We start from the raw sequence: 18,525 nt of genomic DNA, 5'->3' as shown, positions 1-18,525 counted from the left end.
CTTCTATTTCTGTGGAAATTCTCCCTGTTTTGAAGTCTACTTATTCTGATGCACAAACCTGCTTTCATGTTTACTGTTTTCATAGTGCATCCTTTTTCATCTTTTCAGTTTCAAACTTTCTAGTACCTGTGTATTTCAAGCGTATCTCTTGTAATCAATATGTAGTTAGATCTGATTTATTTTTTATTCTGGTAAGGTCTGCGTATGTACTAAAAGATATATATATTCTTTTATATTTACCCACATATATATCATTTCTACTATTCTCCATGCCCAAATACAAGTGTCTAACTGGTGTCATATTTTCCAACACCTTCACATCTAATATTTTCCTTTACTAAGTGTTAGCCACTTTAGATGACATATATAGCATATCTGAGTTGCATTTTTCTTACTTCATAGGGTGTTGAGTTTTGTTTGGCAGGAAAATGACTTATCAGTAGGTCATTTTGTGACTGTCAGGCTTGGTTTTAGTGTCTGTTAGGAAGGTTCTAAATGTGGTTTGTTTACTTGTTTGTTGCTTGTTTGTTTTTATTTTGAACCTAGTTTCCTCACTTAGTCCTAGAGCAAGTTCTTTACCCTAGGACATGAACCTTACCCTAGGCATGGCTTCTCTGAGGTCTCAAGTAAATCACTGAAGCAATCAGAGTTATTCCTGTCCTCTCTGCTGAAACTTTCAAGTCGCCCAACATTGTACAACTTTGGTATTTTTACTAAGCTTTCAGCTCCATAGTACATGATCTCTTCCAGGCCTTATGGAGTCTAATCTAGCCATTTGTATCCCAGCCCATGCAGAAGTCCTATGGGAGATCCCTGTGGAAACTCCTACGGATCTCTGAGAAACTCCTTTCCTCCAGTTCTCTGTTTCACAAATTCCTGTCACTTCAGTATCCTGTGGTAGAAATATGGATGGTGAGGGTAATCTGAAGAGGTCTCAGACAGAAATGAAGAACATACTATAAAGTGGCAAAGGACTTGGCTAAATTATATTCCTGCCCTAGTGTTCTGTGAAAGGTAAATCTGTGAACAGTGAAATTGGATATTTGTCCTTTCCACAATACTGCTGCCTCCCCAATGGCTCATGCTTGAACCGGAGAGTGACTTCTCTCCAAACACAAATGTCAAGTAGCCAAAACTGAAAGGCAAGTAGCAATGGGTGTTCAAAAAATTACCAAGCCCTTAAAACAAGATGTAAAAGTGACTGGTCAGGATTTATGCTTCTGCCCATCACCAAATGACTGGTTCCAGACTTGTCCTCCTGCTAAAAATAACCATAGGAATGGACAAAATATATAAGGAAACTTTTCAACTATTGAACCAAGGAAAATTGCAGGCCTGTTTTTTTTTTGAGTTGGAGTGTCACTCTGTCACCCAGACTGGAGTGCAGTGGCTGTTCCCGCCCACCGCAGCCTCGACCTGCTGGGCTCTGGCGATCCTTCTGCCTCAGCCTTACAAGTAGCCGGAATTACAGGCATGTGCTACCACGCCCGGCTGATTTTTTGATTTATTGTAGAGATGAGGTCTCGCTGCCCAGGCGGGTCTCAAACCTGCGGGCTCAGGCAATCCACTCACCTCAGCCTCCCAAAGGTGCGGGATTACAGGCTGAGCCACCGAGCCCGGCTAGGCCTGTGGTTTTTAAGAGAAAAAAATATCGCATGAAGTGAGCTCCATATTCACCCTGGTTTTCTGTCTGGAGCAACTTCTAGCTGCCATGCAGGGAGGTGATGGTAGAGCTCAAGCAGAGGGTAACTGAACTGAGGAGGTAAAAATTACAGATATGGGCGATGTAGGCAGATTACCGCAGCAACACGAGTTTGCATCTCACTCGTGCTCATGTTCATTTCAGGGCAGGAAGTTCTGCTCATTGTAGTTTCTCAGGGATGCAAAGTTATCAAGACTACTTCCCTATACTTCTCTATGTACTTCAATATCACTGAGACAAAGGATAAGGAACAAAGCACTCTTTGCTGGATCTCAAGGGGTTTTTCACATTTCATTGGCCAAGCAAGTCATTTAGCTATACATAACCTTATAAGGGATAGGGAAGCAAATTTTAGAATACACTTGGGGTGGGGCTGGTGTGAAGCTAGAATATTTATGAACAACCCTAATGACTACACTGTCTTTTTACAAGTTTCAACCGAACCAGCTTGGACCATTTCAGCCACACTTTCATTTGGCAACACCTAATATTCACATGTGCTTTTGCCAAAAACCATCATGCCTTTACAATAGCTATTTGTCTCTTAGACATGTGGTCCATGTTTTGTCCTTAAAACTTTCATAACTGGTAAGACTGCCATTTCTGTCTGAGCCTGTGTTCAACTCCATTTTTTTCTAGCAAAGATTTTGTTTTTATTTTTAAGGCCGTCCATGAAGTTACATCTTAGCCAACGTAAAAAGATGCATCAAGTATAAAAAGCTTAAACTTTTGTGAGAAAATCAAGACTGTGTGCTTTCTTTGGCTTCTCGCCTCTCTCAAAGCTTTCTTGAATTAGCTAATGATTATAATTCCATATAAACTTTAATTCATTTGTATATTAGTTCAAGAAATGTATTCTACCACCAGTAATTGTCTTCAAATTTTCTTACATTTCATATATGATCGAAAGACCACAGAAAGGTCAAACCTACTGATATGTGAGATGAGAGGTTCATATGTTAGTGAACAAGTTTTTCCATCAAAAGAGCCAGAGTAAACTGCAAACCACACAGTAATGAATGAGCTGATTTGAGGGTGTTTGAAAAATGAATCAAATGTTAGCTTTAGCTTAATTATTTTAGTAGTACCTGTCTACAAAGACCTTGTGTCCTGGTTATAAGAACATGAATTTAATGGACATGTCCCTGCACAGCACTCCTGGGAATATCCGTTATGTGAGAGAAATTTTGTTTTGCTAGTTTCACACCACTTAATTGTAAACACTATTAATATAATGTTATATAAAGAGATTAATTTTTGAAGAAAAGTATGCAGCAGCCATGACATCTGTAGATTATATGTCAAAGCTAACAGCCTGCTTAAATTTCTATTCTTAATAGTTTTATGCATGTTTTCATAAGCTCTCAGATAGCATAACAGGGAGAAAAATTTGAGGGTGGTTTTAGGATCCCAAAGTCAATGCTTCTGTGCCTCCAGTTGTTCAAACCTATTAGGTAGTATCATTTCAAACACCATAAAAATCTCAGTATTTCTTCATTATAGAAATCATCCTTCAGCAAAATGCCATTCCATCCTCATAAATGTTGCCATCTTTCCTACTACCATAAAAACCATCTACTGTCTGCTTTCCTTTTGCCACTATTGCAACAATCAGGAGGTCATACACCTTTATACTGTTGTTGACTTTTCCTTTTTTCTATCAGTAACAGAGGCTACTTATGAACTTAATCCATCATTCTGATTCAGAAAAATCTTCGCTTTATAAAAGTTCTTCTATGATGAGAACTTGAATTAACAATAAATCAATAGCAGAAAGAACACTAGAAACTTCTGGTCTGGACAAGATGATATAGATTTGTTTTTCCCAACTCCTCCCCACCAAGTACAATAATAAACACTTAAGAAGAGGGAGACAAACTGGGCTGGTATCTTACAATCTCCCCTCACTCAAAAGGAGAAGAAAATTCAGGCACAGCATTTCTAACTCCCCAGCCTTGCAACAGAAAGCAGTTTAGGTAGGCTCATCCCCAGATTGAATGGAAATCCCTCTGCTGACTACACCAGGCAAGCCCAGTGACACTGGCATGGGAGATCAATACACTGAAAATGAGTAGCCAGGGAAAGCACTCTTTTTTCCTGGTGAGCATGAGACTCCTCTCCCTCAAGAGACCCCAGAAGGTCAGGAAGCACTGGCAGAGAAGTTCTACAACAATATGCTCTGAGCTGAGGAAGCCTCTTTGTTCTCTCAGGTCCAAGACTTCTCATTCTCAATGAGATACAAACAAGCAGCAGAGCAACACTAGCAAGGAGATCCTTTCACAACAAATGCCCAACCAGAAATCACTCTCCACCACCCTAAAAGCAAAGAAGATTCTGCCAAAATGGAGTTCAGAAAGTCCCTTCCATCGTTGAGTGGTACCAGGTGGCCCAGTGTGAGGAAATTCCTTTTGTCCCCCTCAGGCAGCACCCACAGGAAGCAGTGGGAAAATGAGATAAACCAAGCAAACCAAAATAACACCACAAAGGCCTTGAAAATTATATTGTTGTTGGAATCACAGCTGACAAAAGTAGACCAGACCTGTGGGCTAAACCTAAATAGGGGCTCTGATTGTTAAAATAAGATATTTAAGTAGAATCTAGAGTGTTAGAATAGCCAAATTTTCCCGGATACAAATGAAATCATCCATCACACTAATAACCTGGAAAATTACAACTTGAATGAGAAAAAGCAGTCAAGTGACCCCAAACATTGAAACGAATCAGACGTTGGAATTATCTGTAAAGTGTCTTAAAACAACCACCATAAAAAATGCTTTAACAATCAATTATATATTTTCCTGAAACAAACGGAATAATAGAACATCTCAGCAAAACAATAAAAATGATATAGAATCAAATAAAAATTATAAATTGTTTAAAAAAACTTGCTGATTGTGTTTTTTAAACATATTTTTAAATTTAAAATTGTGGGGTACAGTTAAGGGTTAGGTATACAAATATGTATTGTGCAGGTACCCTTGTTGATGGGGTGTGCCCCCCATTCCCAGACAGATATTGACTACCATTGATCCCACCTCCCTTCCCCTCCCTGTCCCCCCATAGTTTCCTGCCACTGTCAATCCTTTTCTTACAGTATTACAATAGTTGTTCAAGGTCCACTTATGAGTGAGAACATGTGATACTCAGATCTTTGTTCCTATGAGAGTTCACTCAGTATTATAAACTCCAATTCCATCCAGGTTGCTGCAAAATTCATGTTTTTGTTCTTTTTTATGGCTGCGTAATATTCCATTGTGTGTATGTACCACATTTTTAAAATCCAGTCATCTTTTGATGGACAGCATGGTTGGTTCCAGGTTCTTGCTATTGTGAACAATGCTGCGATAAACATACGTGTGCAGGTATCTTTTTTATAGAGTGATTTGAGTTCTTCAGGGTATATTCCCAGTAGGGGGATTGTGGGGTCATATGAAGGTCGATTTTTAGAGCTTTTAGGAATCGCCACACTGATTTCCACAGAGGCTGCACTAGTTTACACTCCTACCAACAGTGTAGAAGTGTTCTCTTTTCAACACATCCTCTTCAGTATGTGTTATTTTTTGAGTTATTGATAATGGTCATTATGACTGGAGTTAGGTGGTATCTCAATGTAGTTTTAATTTGCATCTCCTTGATGACTAGTGAGGTTGGACATTTCTTCATATATCTGTTGGCTGCTTATATGTCTTTTTTGAGAAGTGTCTGTTCATATCTTTTGCCCACTTTGTAATGGGGCTGTTTGTTTGTTTGTTTTTTCAGCACGTTTGTGTTCCTTGTAGATCCTTGATGTTAACCTTTGTCAGACATGAAGTCGGAAAATATTTTTTCCCAGTCTGTGGGCTGTCTCCCTGCTCTCTTGATGGTTTCTTTGGCTTTGCAGAAGCTTGACCGTTTAATGAGGTCCCACTTGTCTATTGTTTCTCTTATGGCCGGTGGGTTTCGGGTTTTGCTCAGGAATTGGAGGCCAGTTCCGACTTCCATAAGGGTGTGACCCGCATTTTCTAAAATTCTTATGGTTTTAGGTTTTACATTTAGGTCTCTGATCCATTTAGAATTAATTATTGTGTATGGGGATAGATAGGGGACTTGTTTGAATCTTCTGCATGTGTTCAGCCAGTTTTCCCAGCATCATTTACTGAATAGGTTCTCCTCTCCCCAGGGGTGGGTGGTGGAGGCTTTGTTGACGATGAGTTAGTTGAGAAAGTGGGGTTTTGCTTCTGGAATCTCAACTATATTCCATTGGTCTATATGTCTGTTCTTGTACCAATGCCATGCTGTTTTGATTATTGTAGCTTTATAGTAAAGTTTAAAGTCTGGTATTTCGATACCCCCTGCTTTTTTTTTTTTTTTTTCCTGAGGATTGTTCTGGCTATTCAAGGTCGTTTGTGTTTCCATATGAATTCCTGTATTGTTTTTCTAGATCTGAGAAGAATGTTGCTGGTAATTTGATGGGTATTGCATTAAATCTGTAGATTGCCTTAGGTAAGATGGAGGTCTTCACAATGTTGCTTCTTCCAATCCATGAGTATGGGATATATTCCACTTGTTTGTGTCATCTTTGATTTCGTTGAGTAGTGTTTTGTACTTTTCATTGTAAAGTTCTTTCACATTTCTGGTTAGGAAGATGCCAAGGTATTTCATTTTTTTGTGACTATTGTGAATGGAATTGTGCTTTTTATTTGGGTTTCTGTTTGTTTATTATTGGTGTATAGAAATGCAATTGTCTTTTGCACATTTATTTTATACCCTGAGACTTTGTCAAAGTCCTTTATCAGTGCAAGGAGGCTTTTGACAGATTCTCTTGGATTTTCAAGGTACACAATCATGTCGCCTGCAAAGAGAGATAACTTGACTTCCTCTTTTCCTATTTGGATACCCCTGATCGCCTTCTCTTTTCTGACTGCTCTAGCCAAGACTTCCAATACTATATTGAACAGGAGGGGTGGGAGTGGGCATCCTTGTCTTGTTCCAGTTTTCAGGGAAAATGGTTCCAATTTTTGTCTGCTTAGAAGTATGCTGGCTATGGGTTTGTTGTAGAAGGTGCTTACTATTTTGAGGTATGTTCCATGTATGCCCAGATGTTCAAAGGTTTTTATCAAGAAGGGGTGCTGGATTCTATCAAAAGTTTTTTCTGCATCTAATGATATAATCATGTGGTTTTTGCTTTGACGTCTGTTGATGTATTTATTTACAATTATGGTCTTGCAAATGTTGAACTAGCCTTGCATCCCAGGTAAGAAGGTTACTTGGTGGATGATTTTTGAGATGTGTTGTTGAATCCAGTTTGCTAGGATCTTGTTGAGAATTTTAGCACCTATGTTCATCAAAGATTATTGGCCTGTAGTTCTCTTTCTTTGTTGGGTCTTTACCTGGCTTGGGTATCAATGTGATGTTGGCTTCATAAAATGATTTGGGGAGAGTTCCATCTTTCTCAATTGTCTGGAATACTTTCAGTAGGATTGGTATCAGCTCCTCCTTAAATGTCTGGTAGAATTCTGCTGGAAAGCCATCTGGTCCAGGGCTTTTTTTTTTTTTTTTTTTTTTTGTAAGTAGTTTTCTTATTACATTGACAATTTCCTTGATTGTTATTTGTCTATTTAGGGTCTCAATTTCTTCTTGTTTCAACCTAGGCAGGTTGTGTGATGTCAGAAAGTCCTCCATTTCCTTAAAGTTTTCACGTTTGTTTCCATACAAGTGTACATGGAAGTCTCTAATGATCTTCTGTATTTCTTCAGGGTCAGATGTGACTTCATCTTTTGTGTTTCTGATTGTTTTTATTTGGGCTTTTTTTTTTTTTTTTTTTGGTCAGTCTATCTAGGGGACCATCAACCTTGTTTATGCTTTCAAAGAATCAGGTTTTTGTTTCATTGATTTTTTGTATTATCTTTTTGTCTTTATGTCCCGGATTTGGGCTTTTATTTTGGTGATCTCGATTCTTCTGCTGAAGTTAGGATTTTGGTGGTCTTGCTTTTCCAACTTCCTTAGGTGACTTGTTAGGCTGTTAATTTGTGATCCTTCCATTTTCTTCATATGCATTTGTAGAGATATGAATTCCCCTCTTACTACAGCTTTCATGGCATCCCAAAGACTTTGGTAAGATGTTTCTTCATTTTCGTTTGTTTCCAGGTATCTTTTAATCTCTGTTTTGATTTCATCATTTTCCCAGGAGTTGTTTAGCATCATGTTATTTAGTGTCCGTGTCTTTGTGGGTTTAGGGGGAAACTTGTTGGCGTTTTGGTTATTTTTATTCTGCTGTGGTCTGAGAAGGTGCATGGCAAAATTCGATCTTTTGAAATTTGTTTATGCTTGATTTATTGCCAAGTATGTGGTCAATCTTAGAGTACATTCCACGTGGTGATGAGTAGAATGCATATTCTGTGGTCATTGGGTGGGAGTTCTGTAGGTATCAATTAAGTCCATTTGGTCAAGAGTCACATTGAGGTTCCAGATCTCGTTGCTGATTTTTTGTCCTGATGATCTGTCTAGGGTTGTGAGTGGTGTATTAAAGTCCCCAGCTATGATAATGTTAGAGTCAATATCTTTTTTGAGTTTACCTAGAAGCTGCTTTATGAAAGTTGGTGCTCCTATGTTGGGTGCATATATGTTTAGGATAGATATTTCTTGTTGATGGATTGAACTTTTATAATTATGTAGTGGCCTTCTGTATCTTTTTAAATTTTTAATAGCTTAAAGGGTATTTTGTTTGAGATTAGTATCATGACTCCTCCTTTCTTTTGTGTTCCGTTCACCTGAGAATTTGTTTCCCATCCTCTTACTTTGAGTCTGTGAGTGTCCTTTCTAGTGAGATGAGTCTCTTGAAGGCAATATATTGTTGCCTGGAGATATTTTATACATTTTGTCATTCTATGTCTTTTCAAAGGAGCATTTAGTCCATTCACATTCAGGTTAATTATTGAATTGTGAGAGTTGATTCCTATCATAAATTGTTGTTCTTCCTGTTTGTTTGTTGTCTTTCTTTTGGTTTTGGGGTTGGCTCATGTGTGTTTTTAATCTTGATCCTATACTCTTGTGAAGAACATTGTTGTTCTTTTTTCCTTTTCTTCTGTGTTTTGTACTTTCTTAAGTGTTTATTGTAGAGGTGGTCTGGTGACAGTGTAAGTTCTTAGGGATTGGATATCTGGGAAAGATTTTAATTCTCCCTCACTGAGGAAGTTTAGCTTGACTGGGTAGGTTATTCTTGGTTGAAATTGTTTATCTTTTAGAACTTTGAAGATAGGGCTCCAAGCTCTCCTAGCCTGAAGGGTTTCTGTAGATAAATCTGTTGCTATTCTAATTGGTCTTCCATGGTAGGTAATTTGACCTTTTTCTCTTGCTGCCTTTAGGATTTTTTCTTTTATACCTACTTTGTTTAGGCAAATTATTATGTGTCTGGGAGTTGGTCTTCTCATTTGTTGTCTTGCAGGAGTTCTCTGAATCTCCTGTGTTTGAATTTTTACATCACCGATGAGATGAGGGAAGTTTTCTTGAATAATCTCATGGAATGTTTGTTCCAGGGTGGACTCTGTCTCTCTTTCTGCCTCAGGAAGTTAGATTACTCTTAGGTTCAGTCTCTTGAAGTAATTGATCTTCTCTTGAAGGTTTTGTTCTGTCTTTTTGAACTTCTTTTCTGTGTTTTTCACAGTTTGGGTTAGTTCTATATTTTGGTCCTCAAGTGCTGAGATTCTTTCTTCTGCTTGTCTAATTCTGCTTTCCATGCTTATCAGTTTGTTATTTATTTCATTCACAGTATTCTTTACTACTGTTATCTCAGTTATCAACTCCTTCCTAGTTTCTCTTGTCTCTCCTCAATTCTTTTTAATCTCTCCATTAATGTCTTGATATCTGGGTTTATAGTTTGAGACCAGTGATTCTGGGGGCTCTTCATTGTTTGCATTCCAAAGTCAGTTTTCTCAGGGTTTGACCTCATAGGGGTATGTGAGAGACCCATATTCTTCTTTTGGTTTTTCTTCTTTTGTGTAGGTTTTTCTCTCCCATTTCCCTCCCCCCTTCTTTAATATTGTTTTTCAGGGAATGTGGGGTTGCTTTTACTTCTTTTTGTTCAATTTCCTATTCTTCCTTATGAGCGTCCTCTGGTTTTGTTCACTTTTGAGGTTGGACTGTAGGTTGGGGCTGCACTTTTTTCAGTTTTGAGATTTAATTGAGGGGGAAGTTGTGATTCAGAATCTATCTGCAGATCCCTGTATCCACCAACAGGTGTATGGGCACACTGGAACTCACTTCCCACTGCCTTACAATCTGTCCATGAGTGGGGTTTAGGTTTGCTCTCTGGAACCAAAGGAGGTAAGAAAAAGGAAAATAATGGAAGGGAGGATCAAGAGAAAACTGGAGAGAGAGAAAAGTAAGAGGGAAAACAGACATACATACCAACTAATGAATGAAAAGAGACACAAGACCAGAAAACAGTAAAAAACAAACAACAAGCAAGATTCCCTAAAGTATACTGGTAATCACACAAAGACAGTCCAATAAGTTCATGCCTTTTGATGTGCTTTTCCCCAACACAAACAAGTAGTCTAACTCAAAAAGTAAACAAAAGTGAGCAAAACAAACAGTCAAAACAATAAAATAAAAAATCAAAATAAAAAAACAGACTAGCTCTGGAGTCTTTCCTGAGTGTCTAAAGTCTCTCATCTCTGATCTCTAGCCTCTCCCCTTTGCAAGCAGACAGACTTACTCATAGGTTGGGTTGGTTCCCCCGACTTGCTGCCTGAGAGGTCTGTCACAGGACTGAGTTGCCTATGTCTGATTCAGCATAGGGGAGGGCCTTTTGTCTCCTGTTTGGCAAGGTTACTTTAGAAACCAAGGGGGAGGCTGCTCATAGATGGATGGGGCAATACAAATCTCTTCCTGGAAAATGGCTGCGGTTGGCAGCTCCTCTTTCAACAATCCTTTCTCTCCATTCATCTTTTCTCTCCACTGGTCCGGTCTATGGATGATCCACTATGACAGTCTGTGGTGGTGTGTGTCTGGCATCAGGCACTGGGAATCAGCGATATAGCTGGGCACTGCTTTTGGCGCAGTTTGGGGCAGGGGAGGGAGCCCAGAACTCCCCAGGCTGGAGCCAAGAGCTGAGAGTGGCTGTTCAGCACCTCTTTATGATGTACTGTTCCTTTACACAGCCATGGGGTCTTAGCTTCCAATTTGGAAGTTAGACAGAGTTGGGTGGGTGAGTTGCTGCAGGTCTGGCTACAGGGCTCCAGCTGTTCTCTGGTCCCCAGAGTACTTTATTATAAATTGACAATACCACCAATTATTTGAACAGGCAGCAGTATTGATTCATCCACTCACGCCTGAAAAGAAGCTCCATGTTGTTGTTTTTTTTAAAGAAACTTTGATCTTGAGCAGCCAGTTGCATTAACAGATGTACTCTGCCTTTTTCACAGGTTGCTTCTTCCAGCAGCTCTCCTGGTTCAACCAACTCCATTGGCTGGCAAGTTAGCCTCTAGGGGACACAGTTCTTTGACTCCGACAATCTTCAGATCGATGATCTTCTGCAGCTTTTCAGGTCAAGGTTCTTCTGCAGCTTTTCAGGTCAAGGTTCTTGTCTTGTGCCTAGGAAGAATGAGGGACACAGCTTCTTTCAGCAGCTCTCCTGGTTCAGCTGTCTCTGTCGGCTGGCAAGCCAGCCTCTGGGATGCACAGCTCTTCAGCTCTGACGACCTTCTGCAGTTCTTCAGGTCGAGGTTCTTGTCTTGTACCTAGGAAGAATGAGGGACATGGACAGCTGTGAGATGAACTGTGAGATGAACTGTACAGCTCCTCCTAACTCTGTTCTGAGAAGTTCACTTTGCAGGGCAGTTCTGGAGGCTGAAAAATCCAAAATCAAGGCCCTGGCAGATTTGGTGACTGATGAAGGCCTGTTCCTCAAATGGTGACTTCTGTGTGTTCTGACATGGTGGAAAGGTAAAAAAACTGAATGTGTTTAATGGTAGACTGAAGATGACAGACAATAAAATCAATGAACTTGAAGACAGATTAAAAAGAATTTATTCAGTGTGAAGAACAGAAATAAAATACTGTAAACCAAAAAAGAATGAGCAGCACCTCAGAGACATGTGGAACAATGAAATAAACCACAATATTCATATAATTGAAATATCAGAAGGAGAGAAGGAAGAGACTGAAAGAGAATTTGAATAAATAATGATTGAAAAGTTTCCAAATTTAACACAGATTTAAGAAGTTGATCAAACGCAAACTTTGATAAACTCAAAGAAATTCATGCCAAGACACATTATAATTAAACTTCTATATCTAGAGAAAATGTCCTTCAGGAATAAAGGGAAAATAGAGATATTCTCGGGAAAAGAAAGACTTGGAACAATTTGTTAACAGCATACCTATCTGAACAGAATGGCTGAAGGAAGTGCTTTAAATAGTAAGTAAATAATAATAAAAAAAGAATCTTGGAGAATCAGGAAGGCATAACAAAAAAAAGAGCAGAAATATGGGTATAATAGACTGTTCTTCTCAGGAATTTTATAAATTATATTTGATGATTAAAATAAAAGCTATAACACTAATACTCAAGACAGTGATATTAAAAGTACGGAATGTAAAGTGATTAATAGATGCAAGGTTTCAGTGCTTCCTTCAAAGTGGTAGAATATTGATAGCAGTAGACTACGATAAGACACATAAGTGTATTATAATATCCTGGGCAGCCAAACTATAAAAAGAGATGCATTTGAACTATAAATAAATCAAAATGTAATCATAAAAAGTTCATGTAATCCATCAGAAGACAAGAAAAGAGAAGCAGAAAACAAATAGTAAAATGGCAAACTTAAGCTCTAATATATAAATAATTACCTTAAGTGCAAATAATCTATCCACCAATTAGAAAGCAGAGATTGGTAGAGTGAATTAAAAAGCATGACCTATCTATATGCTGCTTATAAGAAGTTCACTTCAAATTCAATTGCTTAGGTACATTGAAAGTAAAAGCATAGAAAAATATACATCCTGTAAACATTAACTAGAAAAAAGCATTAGTGGCTATATTAATATCAGTTAAACTAAACTTCAGAACAAAGAAAATTACTAGAGATGAAGATGGGCATTATAGAATGATAAAAGGGTCAATCCAGGAGGACATAATTCTATATCTACATGTACCAAACACCTAAAAATACATGAAACAAATATTGATAGAGGTGAAAGAAAAAATAGACAAATTCATAATTATAATTAAAAACAACAACATCTTCCTTTTTGTAACTGAACAATTAGGCAGAAAAGCAGCAACAGTATTAAAAATCTGAACAACACAATCAGGCAGTAATGTCTAATTGATATATATAAAACATTCTACTCAATAGCAGCAGAATATGACTTTTCTTCTAACTACTCCTGGAAAATTAACTAAGATAAGCCATTCTCTAGATCATAAAATGCCCCCAATAAATTTAAAAGACCCGAAGTCACTCAGAATATGTTCTCTGATCATAAGGCAGTCAACTAGAAATTAGTAACAGAAAGAAAAAAGAAAAATATCTAAATGTTTGGAAAATAAATAATTCATAAATCAAAGAAGAGTCTCAAAGTACATTTTAAAAAGAACTGAATGAAAATAAAAATAAAGTGTATTGAAACCTATGGAACATAGCTAAAGCAGTGCTGAAAAGAAAACTCACACTCAATTTTTTAATTTGAAAAAAGAAAAGGTCTCAAGTCAATAATCTAAGTTTCTACCTCAAAGAATGAAAAAAGAGTCAAATTAAATCCAAGTAAATAAAGATAAGAGAGTAATCAGTGACATTGAAAACAGGAAATACAATAGAAGAAAATCAATGAAACAAAAAGCTGGTTCTTTGAGAAAATTCAATAAAACTAATACATTCATAACAGGAAAGAATATATAAATCATCAATATTAGTAATAAAATAGGGGATGTCATTGCAGATCTTTCAGCCATTAAAAGAATAATAAAATCTTATAAACAATTTTGGTCTTATAGATTCTAAGAGTTAGAAGAACATATCAATTTCTCAAAACACACAACTTCCAAAATGTAACAAAGAATAAATACATAATCAGAGTAGTCCTATAGCCATTAAAGAAAATGATAACGGTTTTTAAAAAGAAAGAGGCCTGAACAACTTGGAATGGGTCAGAGGATGGATCTACCACCTGAAGACAGAATAAGAACAAGAATTTTAAAAACCAAAATAATAATAGAGATAGAAACACATGAATTTAAATCCTTGGGTTAGTCTTTTTATAACGGATTTCTTTTGTGTAAGAACACTGCTCTTTGTAATCTTTGTAATATTTTGTAAGTTTTTTTAAAGATTTTCCTTATAAATCTGTCATATTAAACTTTTAATTTTAATTAAATGATACAAAGTATTTACCATATGCCATTTAAATGTCTAAAGAAATTTAATTTTTTAAATTATGCATTTGTAGTTTGAGCTAAGGAATACTTACTTAATATTCAAAGAAATACTGTTTGATATCTTAAAAATGAATAAATTGGACATTATAGGAGTAAAAATTTCAGGACCATTATTTTTCATGCATTAAAGCTTCTTAAATATTAAAAGATTTATCAATAAGGAAAACTTAATATTCATTATTTTAATCATTATAATTTCATTTTTTGTGAAAGTAGTATTTATTGAGAGGACAGAAAAGGGTTACCCCATTATCATTTCAATACTGTCCATTGAGTACTTATTTTGTGCACTTAGTAATAACACAACTAATGACCTCACAGGAGAGAGGTGGTCAGTATAAAAACATCCTAGCATGGTTTGTTCAATCATGTCTGCATGTTGATGTCACTGGGGGCTTTAAAAAATATGTGTGTCCATTTGGTCAAATATCAAGGTTAGGTTCTGAATCTCCTCATTGATTTTTTGCCTCAATGATCTATCTAGGGTTGTCAATGGGGTATTCAAGTCCCCTGCTATAATAGTATTAGAATGAATACATTTTTTTAGTTTATTTAGTGGTTGCTTTATAAATGCTGGTGCTCCTGTGTTGGGTGCATATATGTTTAGGATGGATATTTCTTGATGATGAATTGAACTTTTTATCATTATGTAGTGTCCTTTTGCATCTTGTTAAATTTTTGATAGCTTAAAGATTGTTTTGTTTCATATTAAGATTGCAACTCTTGCCTTCTTTTGTGATCTATTTGCCTGGAAACTCATTTTCCATCCTTTAACTTTGAGTCTGTGTGCATCTTTTGTAGTGAGATGAGTCTCCTGAATGCAGCAAATAAAGGGATCATGATTTCTTATCCAGTCCACCTTTCTGTGTCTTTTCAGTGGTGCATTTAGTCCATTCACATTCAGGCTGATTATTGAAATGTGATTGCTTATCCCTGTCATGAGGTTCTTATAAAGTATTTTCCTTTGTTTGCTTGTTTTCTTTTGGCTTTGGGGTTAATGTATGCATGTATTTTCAAGTTTCTTGTTGCGCTGTATTCTCTGTTGATTCTGTGCTCTGCTGTTCTCTTGCAAAGTGTGTAGTAGCCGGGCTCGGTGGCTCAGCCTATAATCCCATGCCTTTGAGAAGCTGAGGTGAGTGGATTGCCTGAGCCCACGGGTTCAAGACCCACCTGGGCAGCGAGACCTCATCTCTACAATAAATCAAAAAATCAGCTGGGCGTGGTAGCGTGCGCCTGTAATTCCGGCTACTTGGAAGGCTGAGGCAGAAGGATCACCAGAACCCAGCAGGTCGAGGCTGCGGTGGCTGGGAGTGGCCACTGCACTCCAGTCTGGGCAACAGAGTGAGACTCCAACTCAAAAAAAAAAAAAAAGAAAGTGTGTAGTGATTTCATTTTTTTCTTTCTTCTGTGCTTAATACTTTTTGAAATGTCTCCTGTAGAGCTGGTCTGGAAGCTGTATAATCTCTTAGGAATTGGATGTCTGGGAAGGATTTTAATTCTCCATCACTGATGAAGCTGAGCTTCGCTGAATAGGAAATTCTTCATTGAAATTGTTTTTCTTTGCGGACTTTGAATATAGGACTCCAGTCCCTTCTTGCTTGCAATGTTTCTGCCGATAGGTCTGCTGCTATTCTGATTGGTTTTCCCTAGTAGGTAGTCTGATCTTTCTCTCTTGCTGCCTTTCGGATTTTTTTCTTTTGTGCCTACTTTGTGTAGGTGAATTACTATGTGTCTAGGGGTTGGTCTTCTCATTTGATGTCTTGTAAGATTTCTCTGTATCTCTTGTACTTGGCTGGTCACATCTCTGGTGAGATGAGGAAAGTTTTCTTGGATTACCTCCTGGAATACTTGTTCCAAGATGTTCTCATTTTCCCTTTCTTTTTCTGGGATACCAATCAGGTATAGGTTAGGCTCTTGACATAATCACACATCTCTTGTAGGCTTTGTTCTTTTTTTCAGAGTCTTCTTTCTATGTTTTTTACAGATCAGGTTAATTCCATGTTCTGGTTTTCAAATTTTGAGATTCTTCCTTCAGCTAGATTAATTCTGCTTTCCATGCTTGCCATCTTGTTATTTATTTCCTGGATGAAATTTTTTTTTGCCAGAATCTCTGTTACAAGTTCTTTCAGTGTTGCATCTTGTCTTTCTTGAGTCTTATTCACTCTTTCCAACCATTCCCTGATCCCTGTCATATTCTGGGGTCAGTCATTAGTGACAACCATTGTTTGGGCACCAAGTTTGGATTTCTCAGGAGTTTTGTCTTTGGTAGACTTGGAGTTGTCTGAGGTCTTCCTTTGACAATTCCTCATTTGTGACTGATCTCTTGTTTTTTTTCTTTAGTTCTGTTATTCAGTGTCAGTGGGAGATGCTTTCCCTTCTTTGCACAGTCCTCTATTCTTCTCTGATCTGGGCTCTGGATTTGTTCTATTTTGAAATAGGATCGTGAATGGGAAGCTTTGCTGTCTCTTGTAGTTTTTGAAATCTGAGTAAAATGGGGGATGGGTTGCTAGGAGTCAGATGCTACTTGCAAATTAAAATGTTCACCTATTGTGGTATGTTTTCCCTGATATCCATTCCCCACCAGCACAGACAATTCCACCCAACAACCACAGAATATACATTCTACTCATCACCACATGGAACATACTCCAAGATCGAGCACATCCTAGGACATGAATCAAGTATAAACAAGTTCCATAAGGTTAAAATCTTGCCATGCACATTCTCAGACCACAGTGGAATAAAAATAAATACCCAAACTAACAACATTTCCCCAAAGCCCAGGAAGACATGGACACTAAACAGCATGATGCTGAACAACGAATTGGTCAACATTGAAATCAGAGAAGAAATTGAAAGTTTCCTGAAAACAAATGAAAATGAAGAAACATCTTACCAAAACCTCTGGGATGCCATTGAATCAGTTCTAAGAGGGGAATTTACATCTCTACAGGCGCACATCAAGAAAATGGAAAGATCACAAGTGGAAAACCTAACAAATCACCTAAGGGAGCTGGAAAGAGAAGACCACCAAAACCCCAACTCTAGCAGAAGAATTCAAATCACAAAAATAAGAGCCCAAATATAGGACATGGAAGACAAAAATATTACAGAAAACATCAACAAAGCAAAAAACTGGTTCTTTGAAAGAATTAACAAGATTGATGGGCCCCTCGTCAGAATGACCAAGAAAAAGAGAGAAAAAGCCCAAATAAACACAATCAGAAATACAAAAGATCAAATCACAACCAACCCTGAAGAAATACAAAGAATTATCAGTGATTACTACATATACCTATGTGGAAACAAACTTGGTAACCTAGATGAAATGGAGGAATTTCTGACATCACAACCTCCCCATGTTAAAACAAGAAGACACTGAGACAATAAATAGACCAATAAAAATCCAGGAAATTGATTCTGTCATATGAAAACTACCTACCAAAAAAAGTCCTGGGCTGATGGCTTTCCAGCAGAATTCTACAAAATGTACAAGGAAGATCTGATACCAATCCTACTGAAAGTATTCCAGGCAATTGAAAATGATGAAATTCTCCCCAAATCATTTTATGAAGCTAACATCACACTGATACCCAAACTGGGTAAAGATCCAACAAAGAAAGAGAACTACAGACCAATATCCTTTATGAACATAGATGCAAAAATCCTCAACAAGATTCTAGCAAATTGGATCCAAAAACACATTTCAAAAATCATCCACCATGACCAAGTAGGCTTCATCCCCAGGATGCAGGGCTGGTTCAACCTTCGCAAGACCATAAATGTCATTAAATACATCAACAGATGTAAAAACAAGAACCACATAATTATTTCATTAGATGCAGAAAAAGCTTTTGATAAAATCCAGCATCCTTTCTTGATAAAAACCCTCAAACACCTAGGTATAGAAGGAACATACCTCAAAATAGTAAGCACCATCTACAACAAACCCACAGCCAACATATTGCTAAATGGACAGAAACTAGAAACATTCCCCTGAAAACTGGAACAAGACAAGGTTGTCCACTCTCACTCCTCTTGTTCAATATTGTGTTGGAAGTCCTAGCCCAGACAATTAGACAAGAGAAGGAAATTGGGTGTATCTAAATAGGAAAAGAGGAAGTCAAGTTATCCCTCCTTGCTGATGATATGATCCTATACCTTGAAAATCCAAGAGAATCTGTCAACAACCTGCTTGCACTGATAAAGGACTTTGGCAAAGTCTCAGGGTACAAAATAAATGTACAAAAGACAGTTGCATTCCTCTACACTAAAAATAAGCAGGCAGAGACACAAATTAAAAGCACAAACACATTCACAATAGCCACACAAAAAATGAAATACCTCAGCATCTTCCTAACCAGAGAAGTGAAAGACCTTTACAATGAGAATTACAAAACAC

This window comes from Carlito syrichta, unplaced genomic scaffold (genome assembly GCF_000164805.1).
Source record: "Carlito syrichta isolate Samal-C Ts95f unplaced genomic scaffold, Tarsius_syrichta-2.0.1 Scaffold303727, whole genome shotgun sequence".
NCBI classification, from domain to species: domain Eukaryota; kingdom Metazoa; phylum Chordata; class Mammalia; order Primates; family Tarsiidae; genus Carlito; species Carlito syrichta.
The sequence above is the reverse complement of the archived record's forward strand: the minus strand, read 5'-3'. Positions refer to the sequence as shown.